The following is a 12,256-nucleotide window of genomic DNA, read 5'->3' on the forward strand; positions in this document are numbered from 1 at the left end:
AACGTAGATAACTTAAAACATAATAAATATTTCTCTTGCTGCTATTTTTTTTGTGTTAAAACTAATTCGTGCTGGTTCTTAAGTTCACTAGGTTGGTATACATATTCTTCTTAATTCAGTAAACAAAATAATTTTGATCATGGCTACAAAAAATGGAAAACATTTTAGTGATTTTGCAATCCGAATTAGTTGTTTAAAAAAGGAAAATGTATTACAACAAAATTAAATGTATTGAGTGCTTTGTTTCTTTGAAATGTGGTAATCGGGCAAGATGTGTGACAGTTGAGAAGAGTTGGTGAAGTAGCAGGTGAAGTACGATCTTACTTTAAAAAAACGAGCTAAATCACTCCTAAACCGACCGAAAAAATGTCAGTTTTGATCTAATTTGATCATTTTTGGAGGAACTTACAATATACATATTAATTGTTTCAAAACTATGTAAAGTTAACGCCGCATTAAAATTAGTTGTTACATAGCTATTTACCTAATGAATTAGGAAAGTGCAATTTCCCACATGAGCACTTGTTTGCTGCATGAAGTACAAATGTGGGAAATTGCTTTACAAACAAGTTAGGTACAATATTTTTTGTAACAAATATCACAATATTAAAAATGATTTTTTTGATAATTTATTTCTTTTTGCTGATGGATTGGTAACTGGTCAATGTTTTCCAGAAATCCAGAATTAATTTTTTATTTTTTTTACTTTTTAATAAAAATAAAGGTGGATATTATATTACATCACTGAATTCAGAAAAAAAAATGCTGTTTTAAAAATTATTAAATTTAACCTTTCGTGCCGTTTAAAAAAAATCAAGTTAGTCTTGAATTTTCAAAATAAATGGCGATAGAAATTTGGAAAAGCTCTCAGATGTTAGAATTTAAACACTTTTTTGCATTCATAGCTTTTAGCTAGCTATTTCTCACACGCTTCAGCACTACTTTTTTACTTTTTGCAACAATGGCTAGAGACATTTGGTTGGTATCGCTATCGTTGAGATGGAAGTGACAGTTTATGTCATTTTGATGATTGTTTGACTTGTTACAAACCCATCAGCAAAAAGAATGAAGTTACAAAAAAATTTTTTTTAAATATTCGTTACAAAAAATATTGTACCTAACTTATTTGTAAAGCAATTTCCCAACTTGTTAGGTAAATAACAAAGAGAAGTTTTGTGCAACTTCTTTTAGTAAATTTTTAGGAGTTGTATTGGTAGTGCTGGGCTGGGTGTCATCACTCATCAGTCATCACTGTAATTTAGTGTGTGATTTGTCATCAGCGTCAAGTCATTTATTGATAAAGCCTGAATGATTAACAAAATTAAGAGGAAATAGTTTGAACAGATTTAATAAATTAAACTAAACAAAAACAAAGTTTGTAGAAAAGTAGAAAAAATAGTATATAACACTCGATCGATTTATAAGACTTAATTGTGGCACTCATTATATTGGAACACTCCTTCGTCATGCTCCAAAACTATTCGTGCCAGCTTATTTATAAAAATCTTTTGGTAAATTACGACGTTTCGTTTACATAGTTACACAGCTAATAAACACCCTGACTCACTTTAAATTATTTTCAAGTACACAGGGCGTTTCTAAAATTAACTACAACACAAACTTATGTTTTTGTTTTAATAGAACAACCTCTGTTTTTTGCATTTTTGGATGTAGCTTTTTACACAGATGTTAAATTGTTATTAGTCGATTTTGCCTTATTTTTTAAATAACTTGATTTTTTGACAATAAAAGACGCTTTTTCTTAAATCATTACATAAAATATAAGAATCTCAGAAAAGTATAATTTTCACAACTTCAAGAATGTATTATTTTTATTAGCTTACTGCAATCAAGAATGACTTAAAAATTTTAAATGGGACACGCAATTTTTTATTTTTGCATCTAAAAGACATTTAAATTGTCTCTCTAAAAACATTAACAGTTTAAGAGTCTTTTACTGAGTACGTAAAGGATATTTAACATTAAACATTAAAAAAATATATTAACTATTGTTTCACTAGTCAAACAGTAAAATTTTCTGCAAATAATAATTTTAATGTTACCGTTAGGTCATTATTTGTCATTTATTACAGTAAAAATTACTAAAATATTAATTAATGGCCAATTTTTAAATTCCCGCATAAACTCGAACAAATGGTCTGTAGTGGAGTTGCTATGATTATGATATGGTTTACTATGGTAACAACAGTGCTCATGAATAGTGTGCATTGTTGTTGAAATTAATTTTTAAAGTGAAATATCTTTTTAGTTATCAACTTTAGGCATTTGAAACTTTATGTTTTTAGGTAGACAATTTAATAATATTTGAGAAGCAAGAACAAAAAATAAAGTGTTCTATTTAAGTTTTTCAAGTTATTCAACTTTTAACAAACTTCTTAATTTTTCTGTTTCTAATTATAATACGCTAAACAATTGGAACAGATTTAAGTTTGAACCTTTCCCTTTTAAGAGGTGAAAGTTCTACTTTTCTACGATTCTTCATTTTTGTGTAATACATTTTTAAGTAAAACGTGTTTTCGTCAAAAAAATCGAATTAATTGAAAAACTAAGCAGAAACGACCAATGCGCAAGTGGAGAATAAAATCATTTGTATTAAAAGCTACGTCCAATAAGGTAATAGGTGTTTCATTTGAAAAAACATAACTTGTGGTTTTTTTAATATTGGAACATCCCGTATATACAGGCTGTCTCAAAATTAACACCCGTGCTTTTAGGGTTTGCTTCAGAAGACTAAAACAAATCGAAAGTTAAGAGTGGATAATTGTCCGATTGTCCTTCATTATCGAGTTATTGATACGAAACTAAAATTGAAAATTTAAACATTAAATTTTAGTAAAAGTGAATTTACCAAATTTGTTGTCAAAAAATACGTTACAATGCGATTTAGAAACTTTTCCGCATATGCCCTAGCGTCTATAGCGGCATTGCCATCATAAACACCTCTAACTTATAACCGTACTTTTAACAATCGACAAAATCTCGAATGTAATAATGTAGTAATATCGTATCATTTTAAACATACAAAACCGACGAAAATTAATAGTACTCCTCACTAGACAGAGTGATCCAAAGAATTTTAACATCGCTAACGTCAAGTAATGAATTATGTTCCACAAATAATTGGAAAGACAGCATAAAGCTCGAAACTCGAAAACTAAAGACAATTGGAAATTTTTTTACTCTTAACTTTCAATTTGTATTAACCTCCTGAGTCAAATTCTTAACGCACGGGCGTCAATTTTGAGACATCCTGCATATTAACCGCAATATTTTAAAAACATGTCGCAGGAACGCAGCTATGATCTAAAAAAAGAAAGAGTCAATATCTTTAATAATAAACAAGTTACAGAGCTTTTTCGGATCGTTGGGACAGCCTGTATGTTAAAAAAATATTAAGGTCTGCTCTAATTATTATACATTCAAATGATTACATGCTGCTTAAATGTAACTGGATTTTCTGAATCTTACTTAAATTAACTATTATAAATCCCAGTCCTCTACAACGGTAATTTTTGTAGGAAACCCTTACTGTAATGGCTTTCTTAGATAAAGTTCTCAAAGCTGGACAGGAGTTGGTTTTATCTGAACTTCAAGAAACCACATTTCTTCAACTTGTCAACAAATCCAGTTGCGATATAATGGATGCTACCATGTCATCAATGGATCAGCTTGACTGGATTAACGCTGGTCCCCTTTTCGATAGAGCATACATCCCCTGTAACACATCAGCAGAAAGAGTAGCAAAAATAAATAAAAATACTGTCCATTGTCCTTTTGAAATGACGTTGTTATTTAGCGATCGAACTTCTGATAAATTTAGGATGCATCAGAAATATCCCATTGATCGGTGTGCAGGCTTTCAACACCTTTATGGCCCACATGACATTTCCTACTCATCTTCCGGGAATAAAGTGATTATAACAATCAGGGATAAATAATATTTTCCAATCCGGAATTATTATCATTGTCAGCATATATAAAAATATGTTTTCGGCTTCAAATTGATATTACAATGCGTTTTTAAATGATTCTCATTTAGTTAAATTTGAAATTGGTTTACATGGAAAAAAATTTGTGCCGCTCTGCTTAAGTAAATCCTCTGTCAATAAATGTCAGATCTGTCAGTTAAGAAATTTAATTAATCTCTTTTAAAAATTTCGTTAAAATGCAACTAAATTGTTACACTTTGCAAGAAAACACTTTTATTGTCGAAGTTTATTTCCGAATTCACGAATTGGAGTCTTAATAAATAGAGAATAGTAATATTCGATGTCTAAATGCCTTTCACTAGTTACATGAAGCGGCATTTTCTGATTTTACATGAGTAATTCACAGACGACTACATGAGAATCATTTAAAAACACATTGTATAATTCTTTTTATCAGAGTAAATAAAATTTTAGCAAAATACGCCTTTTAAACTTTACACAAAACCTGTCTGTCCCTTTTACCATGCGATTTTTTTTAATTTTCTAGTTTTCCATAACAGTTATGTTAACCCGATATTCATTAGAGAAATGAGATTCAAATATAGTTTTTTTATGTTCTTCGGTGAACATTTTGAAGTTATTTACGCAATTCGTTTCACTGCTGGCAAAACTGTCATGGATAACAACTTAAATCAAAATATTAAAAAATCGCATGGTACCTTCTCGATTTATTCAAAAGATGAAACAAGAAATTAAAGTTTTGCTTATAAAATTAGAAGGCAGTTTAGGTTATAACATTTTATAACAAACCATTTTTTTGAGTGAAAAAGTAAAAGAAATTATTTTCTTTACCAAAAATTAGGTAAACTCTAGAGCTGTCATACAGGCTGTCCCAACGATCCGAAAAAGGTTCATATTAGAAATGTTGACTATTTTTTTTTAGATTATACTGGTAATTTCTGCTGCATACTTTAAAACATTGCGGTGCATATACAGGCTGTTCTAATCTCTATAAAGGATGATTCTTTTAGAACCTACATTAGAAACTTTTTAACTTCTAATAAAACTAGAGGTTTAAAATTTTATATACGATCCAAATCCATGGATCCCAATCGACCATTACCATTATTTTCAAGATGGCTGAGCTTCCGGAACTACAAGAAATTGGCGCCAAATTTGAAATTTTAAATAGTAACATTTTTATTGCAATTTTCAATTTACCTTCTCAAACTGAGTAAAATTTACTAAAATTGTTGGTACTTATCTGTCATAATTTTTCACATATTATTACATTACGGTTTAAACTTAGTTTAAATTTAAACCGAGATTACGTAAGCAAAAGCTGAGCTCGAACTGAGCAACCGGACCTAAGCTCGAACTGAGCAGGTGGGCCTAAGCCCTTCAACTAAAATCAAAGTGTGTACACTGTTCAGAAATATTTCTCTGTAAACGCCGTTGGTGAACTCTACAGGGTATAAATGACAATTCCATCGTAATGACGTTAAAAAGCTTTAAATGTAAAAACAAAAATTAAAAAATAATTAAAAATAATAGCAAAATGATTTGTTAAAATAAAAAATCATTATACGACAATTTCAAATACTCTCTTTGCTGAAAAATATTTAGGTGATCATGAACTCAGTATTAAAATTTTGATGCGCTGTGCCGCGTTGCTCATAATCAGTCTGAGTTAAAATTTACACTAGTGTTAAAAATAACACTAAAGTTATGGTTTTTTACATGGAACATCTTAAATTTTATTGTATTTTTGCACGTAGCTGTAATTATACTGATTATTGTGACCTAAACTTGTCTTAGTCGACTTTAAAATAAATTGATGTATATGACGAAAGCACGCTTTTTTAAACAAATTATTACACAAAAACTAAGAATATTCTAAAAGAATAGGATTTTCACCACTTTAAAGAAGAATGTTCAAACTTTAGGGATTTAATTTTTTTTAGTTGACTGCAAAACAGGTCTATTATTTCCGCTTTCTTACAACATGTGAATCAAATACTTTAATCGATTTAGGTATTTTTGTGACGATTAGTAATCTTAATTTTAAAAGTGAAAGTGATCTAAAATTTTTGTTTTCTACAAATTATGTCAAAATCACTTATATGAATGATAATGAAAGTAATGGACGCTCTCTGCAACTCATAAATTTTCCTAAATTCCAGTCATGAATTTACTTACTGTCAACCTAAAAATTTTCGTAAAACGTCTATTAAACCATGGCACATGATGATGTTGATGATACAAAATAGTATATTAAAAAACAAGTTTTATAAGACTACTTCTGATGTACGAAACCAATGAGTGCTTCAAGGTCTTATGAAACGAGTTTTTTTTAATGTTTTTTGTAATTTGCACCATTTTAGCCGTTTTTAAACAAAATTTGTTATTTTAGGCGATTTTGGGATTTTTCTGTCGGTTGGTAATGTCGCAATTTTGAAACTTAAAAATTGATTTAAAATTTTTGTTTTATCAAAGTTTTGTCAAAAAACAAGAGTTTCCGTCAAATAATGACTATTATCACATCGTACTTGATGACTTGAGTGCTTTAAGATGCCTATTACAGCTTTAAAATGGCGGCAAATTACAAAAAATAGTATCAAATAACTAGTGGCAAGCTAGTCGTTTTTTAAATTTGAATTATTGCTTCAAGATTTCAAAAAACTTCGTTTTTAAGATATTATTTTAACACGTTCTTGTATAGCGTATTATTATTTTTCTTCTATATTACGTAAAATGTCAACCTCAATACTGTAAACATCCGGTATTGTTTGTATGTTTATCCTCACCACAAAATTATTTTTTTTTCTTAAAGTAGATAGCTTAAATATAAATTTGTCCTATTGTTGTGCTTGTTAGTTAATATTAAAATTTAGTCGTGCTAGTTCTTAACTGGTCTAAACTAGGTTGGTGTATTACATTCGCTGCTTTTTGTACCCATACCTAGGTACAGTCACGATCAAAAGGAATGACATCTCCACCAACCGGGCCGGATAGCAAAAGTCCGGCTAAAATCTTTTGGGTATAAATTTCAACAAATAGGTTTGTTTACAACTGTCCATCTAGTTGACACAATATCTAACTAATTTGTATATTTGCCAAATATACGCATTAAACGTATCATATCGAAAAGATTTGTGGCTGCGGTTTTAGGGATGTCATTTTTTTCATCGTGACTGTATATTTTTTGTTTTTTGAAGTAAAAATATTCTTCAATCCTTACAAACGAAAAACAAAATGGTATTGATCTCATATTCGTCAAATTATACATTATCATGACCACTGGAAGTCGCTATCAACTTCCTTATTTTAAATCGAAAGTTATATTTTTTAATGCGTTTTTGAATTATTAGAGTTATTTAAGGTAGTTTTCATAAGCTCTCCCTTTACCTAAATTTAGCCGTTTACGAAATATTTACGTTTTTTTTTTTAATTTGCACCTTCCATTTCAAAAATTGATAACTCTGCCATTTTTAAAAATTGGGATATATTTTTTAGCTCATTTGAAAGAGATATTTTCTTTGGTGTTTTCAAATTTCTAAAAATGAATAACAAACTCCAAATTTTTAATGTTAAGTTTACCGAATTTCAAACACTCAGAACTCATTTCAAGTGAAATGCCAAAACTTTTATTTTACCAAATGGTAGGGAATTTAATCCTGCATTGATCTGTATTGACATTCCCTATACTTACGAGGATGTTTAATAGTTTTCAAGTTACAATAACTTTTTGTTGGGATTGAGAAATTCCATTAACCATAGGTCTAATCTACGGATATTCTAAAACTAAGGATATGAAACGACGTACAAATAAAACGTCTCCGTCCTTGATGGTTCTGGTATTGTCACCAGAGGCGCAATTGTTCCATTACCGTTCAAGTTTTCAGAGCAATAAATTTATAAAAATAGTTGTAATTAAATAACGGTTAGCATAAGGCGAATAAAAAAATACAGGCAGATAGAGCAGTAAATTCTCAATAGTAAGAGATAAAAATAATGTACAAATTATATCCTAAACTATATTTAAAAAATCTCAAACGTTTACCAATTTGCACTCTACCCAAATTTATCCAAACACTGCGAATGTCAGGAAGAAAGTTGTTGAGAATTAAATTTCCTTTAAAAAAGTCCGCGAGACCATCCTCAACCACTTAGGCCCCAAAGTCATTCAAAGACGTTCAAGCGGCGGATTTCCTTCATTTTGCAGATGGTCAAGTATTGGAAATTGAATTTATACCTAAACCGTTGAAGACTGAATTATGGTGTCGCGAACTTTTTTGTAGAAAATTTAATTCTCTACAACCACGTTCCTTAGACATTTTTGTATCTTCAACCGTATTCGCTGGACTTTCAAAAATATCAAGTGAAACACAAATTGATAATTTTAAGCGATAATTTTTTCGCACTATCGCCTATTTATCAAAACGCTGTGAATACGGTTGAAGATATAACAAAGTGTAAGGAACGAGGTTGTAGAGAATTAAATTTTCTACAAAAAAGTCCGCGACACCGTATTTCTTCAACGGTTTAGGTATGGATTCATTTCAGCCGTCCGGAGTGAAATCTCTTATGGGAGGGAGTTCCAATGTAAATGACTACCGCTGTACCTCAAAAACTATCAAACATATTTTCATAAACTTGGTATCATGTAAAAGAGATTTTTTTTCCTGTTTATCGCCCATTTTAGATATGCGATAGGTTACCTACAAACTCTAATAAAGGTAGAGAAAGTTTGACTAAATTTAAGGATTTCTAGAAAACGCATTTTAAGAGGTTTTTTCGAATTTTTTAAATGGCCAATAAATTTGTTCTTGTTGTTTAACCCGATAATTTCAAGTTCGATGAAAAAATGTTTGTAAATAACACCTCCACAGAGGTAGCCTTATTTGCAATCGAAAATCGAGTGAGCAAGAGATAATTTACAACTCGCCCATAAAAAGTAACCGCAAACAATTAGACCCGGACTTCAAACATAATTTATGATCACCCCTAACGATGCAAACAGATGTCTAATAAATGCCTAGATTTATAAGAAAAGATTTCAGAGATTTTAAAATTTCTTTGGGATAAAGATTCTTTTGAATAAATGAGAATTGTGTCATTAAAAATACAAGGTACCTAAATAAATGTTTTGCTTTTATTTCTTGTACGAAGGACGAAAGTTTATTTATGAGAATGTATTTGAAATGATATTGGTCGGTCATTAATTACTTTGGTGATAAATAAATATTTAAATATTTGGGGAACGGAGTAACAAACCAGGTATATAATCTAGCCAGTTCCCTGTAAATACGTCTTTGTCACTTTTTTTCTGGAAAAAACGATTATTTGTCTCGAATTTGGGTACCTGGACGCACATAAGTCACTGGCAGCCCTTGGGTTCAAAACGCCTAATTAGAAAAGTACATCGCTTCCATGATACCGCGATCCACGTGGTACGTGGAAAATTATATTATTTTAAGCAAAAATAGGAGTTTAGGAAGTTTACCAAAATCAGTTCTTTACTGAAAACTTGATAAAATACTCTAAAAACGTAAAAGTAACAAAATTTCCAATTTTTCTCACTGATCATAAAACATGGTAAATTTAACTAAATAGATCAAAGTGACATCATATTTGAAAAAAAAATACAAAATACATCAATTCTCAGCTTAAAATAATATAATTTTCTAATTGCTCGTTTTGAACCCAAGGGCTGCCAGTGACGCATGTGCGTCCAGGTACATAAATTCGAGACAAATAATCGGAGTAATTAATGACCGACCAATATCATTTCAAATGCATTCTCATAAATAAACTTTCGTCCTTCGTACAAGAAATAAAAGCAAAACATTTATTTGGGCACCTTGTATTTTTAATAAAATCACAATTCTCATTTATTCAAAAGAATGTTTATCCCAAAGAAATTCTAAAATCTCTGAAATCTTCTCTTATAAATCTAGGCATTTATTAGACATCACATCTGTTTGCATCTTCAGGGGTGATTATAAATTATGTTTGAAGTCCGGGTCTAATTGTTTGCGGTTACTTTTTATGGGCGAGTTGTAAATTATCTCTTGCTCACTCGATTTTCGATTGCAAATAAGGCTACCTCTGTGGAGGTGTTATTTACAAACATTTTTTCATCGAACTTGAAATTATCGGGTTAAACAACAAGAACAAATTTATTGGCCATTTAAAAAATTCGAAAAAACCTCTTAAAATGCGTTTTCTAGAAATCCTTAACTTTAGTCAAACTTTCTCTACCTTTATTAGAGATTGTAGGTAACCTATCGCATATCTAAAATGGCCGATAAACAGGAAAAAAAATCTCTTTTACATGATACGAAGTTTATGAAAATATGTTTGATAGTTTTTGAGGTACAGCGGTAGTCATGAACATTGGAACTCCCATAAGAGATTTCACTCCGGACGGCCCTTAAACCACCGGCAAATTGAAGGAAATCCGTCGCTTGAGCATCTTTGAGCGGTTTTAGGGCCTAAACCGTTGAAGAGATATGATCTATGACTTTTTTAAAGAAAATTTAATTTACTACAACTTTCTTTTGAACATTTTTCTTATATATTTAACCGTATTTGCAGCGTTTTGAAAAATACTAGACGAAGCACAAATTTTAAATTTTAAATAATTTTTTTCTCACGTTTCTCATGAAAATTTTAGTCGGCAGCTTTCTTCAGTTTGTTGAGAAAGCAAAGCTCAACATTTCTGCATTTTTTGCAAGTAATTAGTGAATTGGTTGAATTTAAATTAATTTAAAACGATCTGTCACCGAGACGTTATAACTTTCAAAGCGCCCTCATTTTATTCTGCCGTACTATTTTTTTTGGGTACAGAATATCGTGCGATTTTGTATCTCGTTTCGTTTCCTAGTTATAGTCCTTCGTAGTCTATTCTCATACTCTGCCATGGAAACAAATGAAAAAATGTGAGACATTAAAGTTTTTTAAACCAACATTCAATTAATTTAATTTGTTTTTAGGGAAAGGATAACACAATTTTGAACAGAGTTTATCGTTTAAGTTCAAAAATATCTTTATGACAAACTATGCAAAAATAGCTGTGGTTAGTAAGAAATTTTTTACAATGACAAAAAAAACAACATAACTTGAAAGTTATCAGAGTTAGGTATAGGGAATATTAATACAGATTCATGTAGAACGAAATTCTGCTCTATGCAGTAAAATAAAAATTGGGACATTCCATTTGAAAAAATTGAGTTATCTGTATTTAAAATAGTCCAAACTTAAGCTTAAAATTTTTGGGTTTATTAACTTCATTTTCGATTTTGAACACACTGAAGAATAGGTATAGGCCGTCTTTTTTAAATCTCCAAATATGATTTTGAAATCTGTAAAGCTAAGCGAGTTACCTATTTCAAAAATTTTCAAAAAATCCTAAATATCTTAAAAACGGTTAAACTTAGGTATAGAGAAAGCTGATACAAACTCCCTTAAAAATACTCACCCAATCTAAAAACGCAGTGAAAAACATAGTTTCCATTTAAAATAAGAAAGTTAATAGCGACTTCCTGTAAAACCGGAAGTGCTGCCATTTTGAAACTATTTTTATTGAGCAGAACTCAACGGATTATGACTGAGTATCAACTTTCAGATAAATATCTTTTTTAGAACTTTCAATACTTCCAGTGTGTGGTTTAGACGTAACACTCTGTATATTATTATATTAGGTAGGTAATTAAATTACATATCATTTTTATAACAACTAATTTTTGTAGGAAACTCTGATTGATCGACTGTAATGGCTTTCTTACCCACACTGGACAAAATACTCCGAGTTGGAGAAAATTTGGTGTCTGATGATGATGACCACCAAGTCACAATTCTTCAACTTGACAACAAGTCCAATAGCGATATTATGGATGCGACAATGTCATCAATGGATGAATTTGATTGGGTTCGCGCTGGTCCCCTTTTCGATAGAGCGTACATCCCTTCTAAAACCTCCCAGGAAAGAATTGCAAAACTCAACAAAAATGCTCTTCATTGTCCTTTTGAAATGACTTTGATGTTTAGCGATGGAACTATTGATAAATTTAGGATGCATCAAAAATATCCCATTGATCGGTGTGCAGGCTTTCAACATTTTAATGGTCCACATGATATTTCCTACGCTCGTAACAAGAACAAAGTAATTATAACAATCAAGGATAAATAGTATTTTTTCAGTCCGGAATTGTCATAATTTTAACCAATGGCTTTGAAATGATATTTCTTATTTGAAATTTATTGTTTTATTCAGAGTAAATAAAGTTTTACTCAAATTACAA

General features: G+C 30.3%; 1 long non-coding RNA gene across 2 annotated transcripts; it reads left to right on the forward strand.

Moving 5' to 3' along the window:
* LOC107399088 (uncharacterized) lies at window positions 1–12,256 on the forward strand. Of its 2 annotated transcripts, XR_001575766.2 has the most exons (3): window positions 18–91; window positions 11,598–11,656; window positions 11,705–12,256. It is a non-coding gene; the product is annotated as an uncharacterized LOC107399088 (long non-coding RNA). The 2 variants fall into 2 exon arrangements; XR_010334865.1 differs by lacking the exons at window positions 11,598–11,656; window positions 11,705–12,256 and adding an exon at window positions 3,540–4,429 and having other exon boundaries at window positions 1–91.

This window comes from Tribolium castaneum, chromosome 7, assembly GCF_031307605.1.
Source record: "Tribolium castaneum strain GA2 chromosome 7, icTriCast1.1, whole genome shotgun sequence".
NCBI lineage: Eukaryota > Metazoa > Arthropoda > Insecta > Coleoptera > Tenebrionidae > Tribolium > Tribolium castaneum.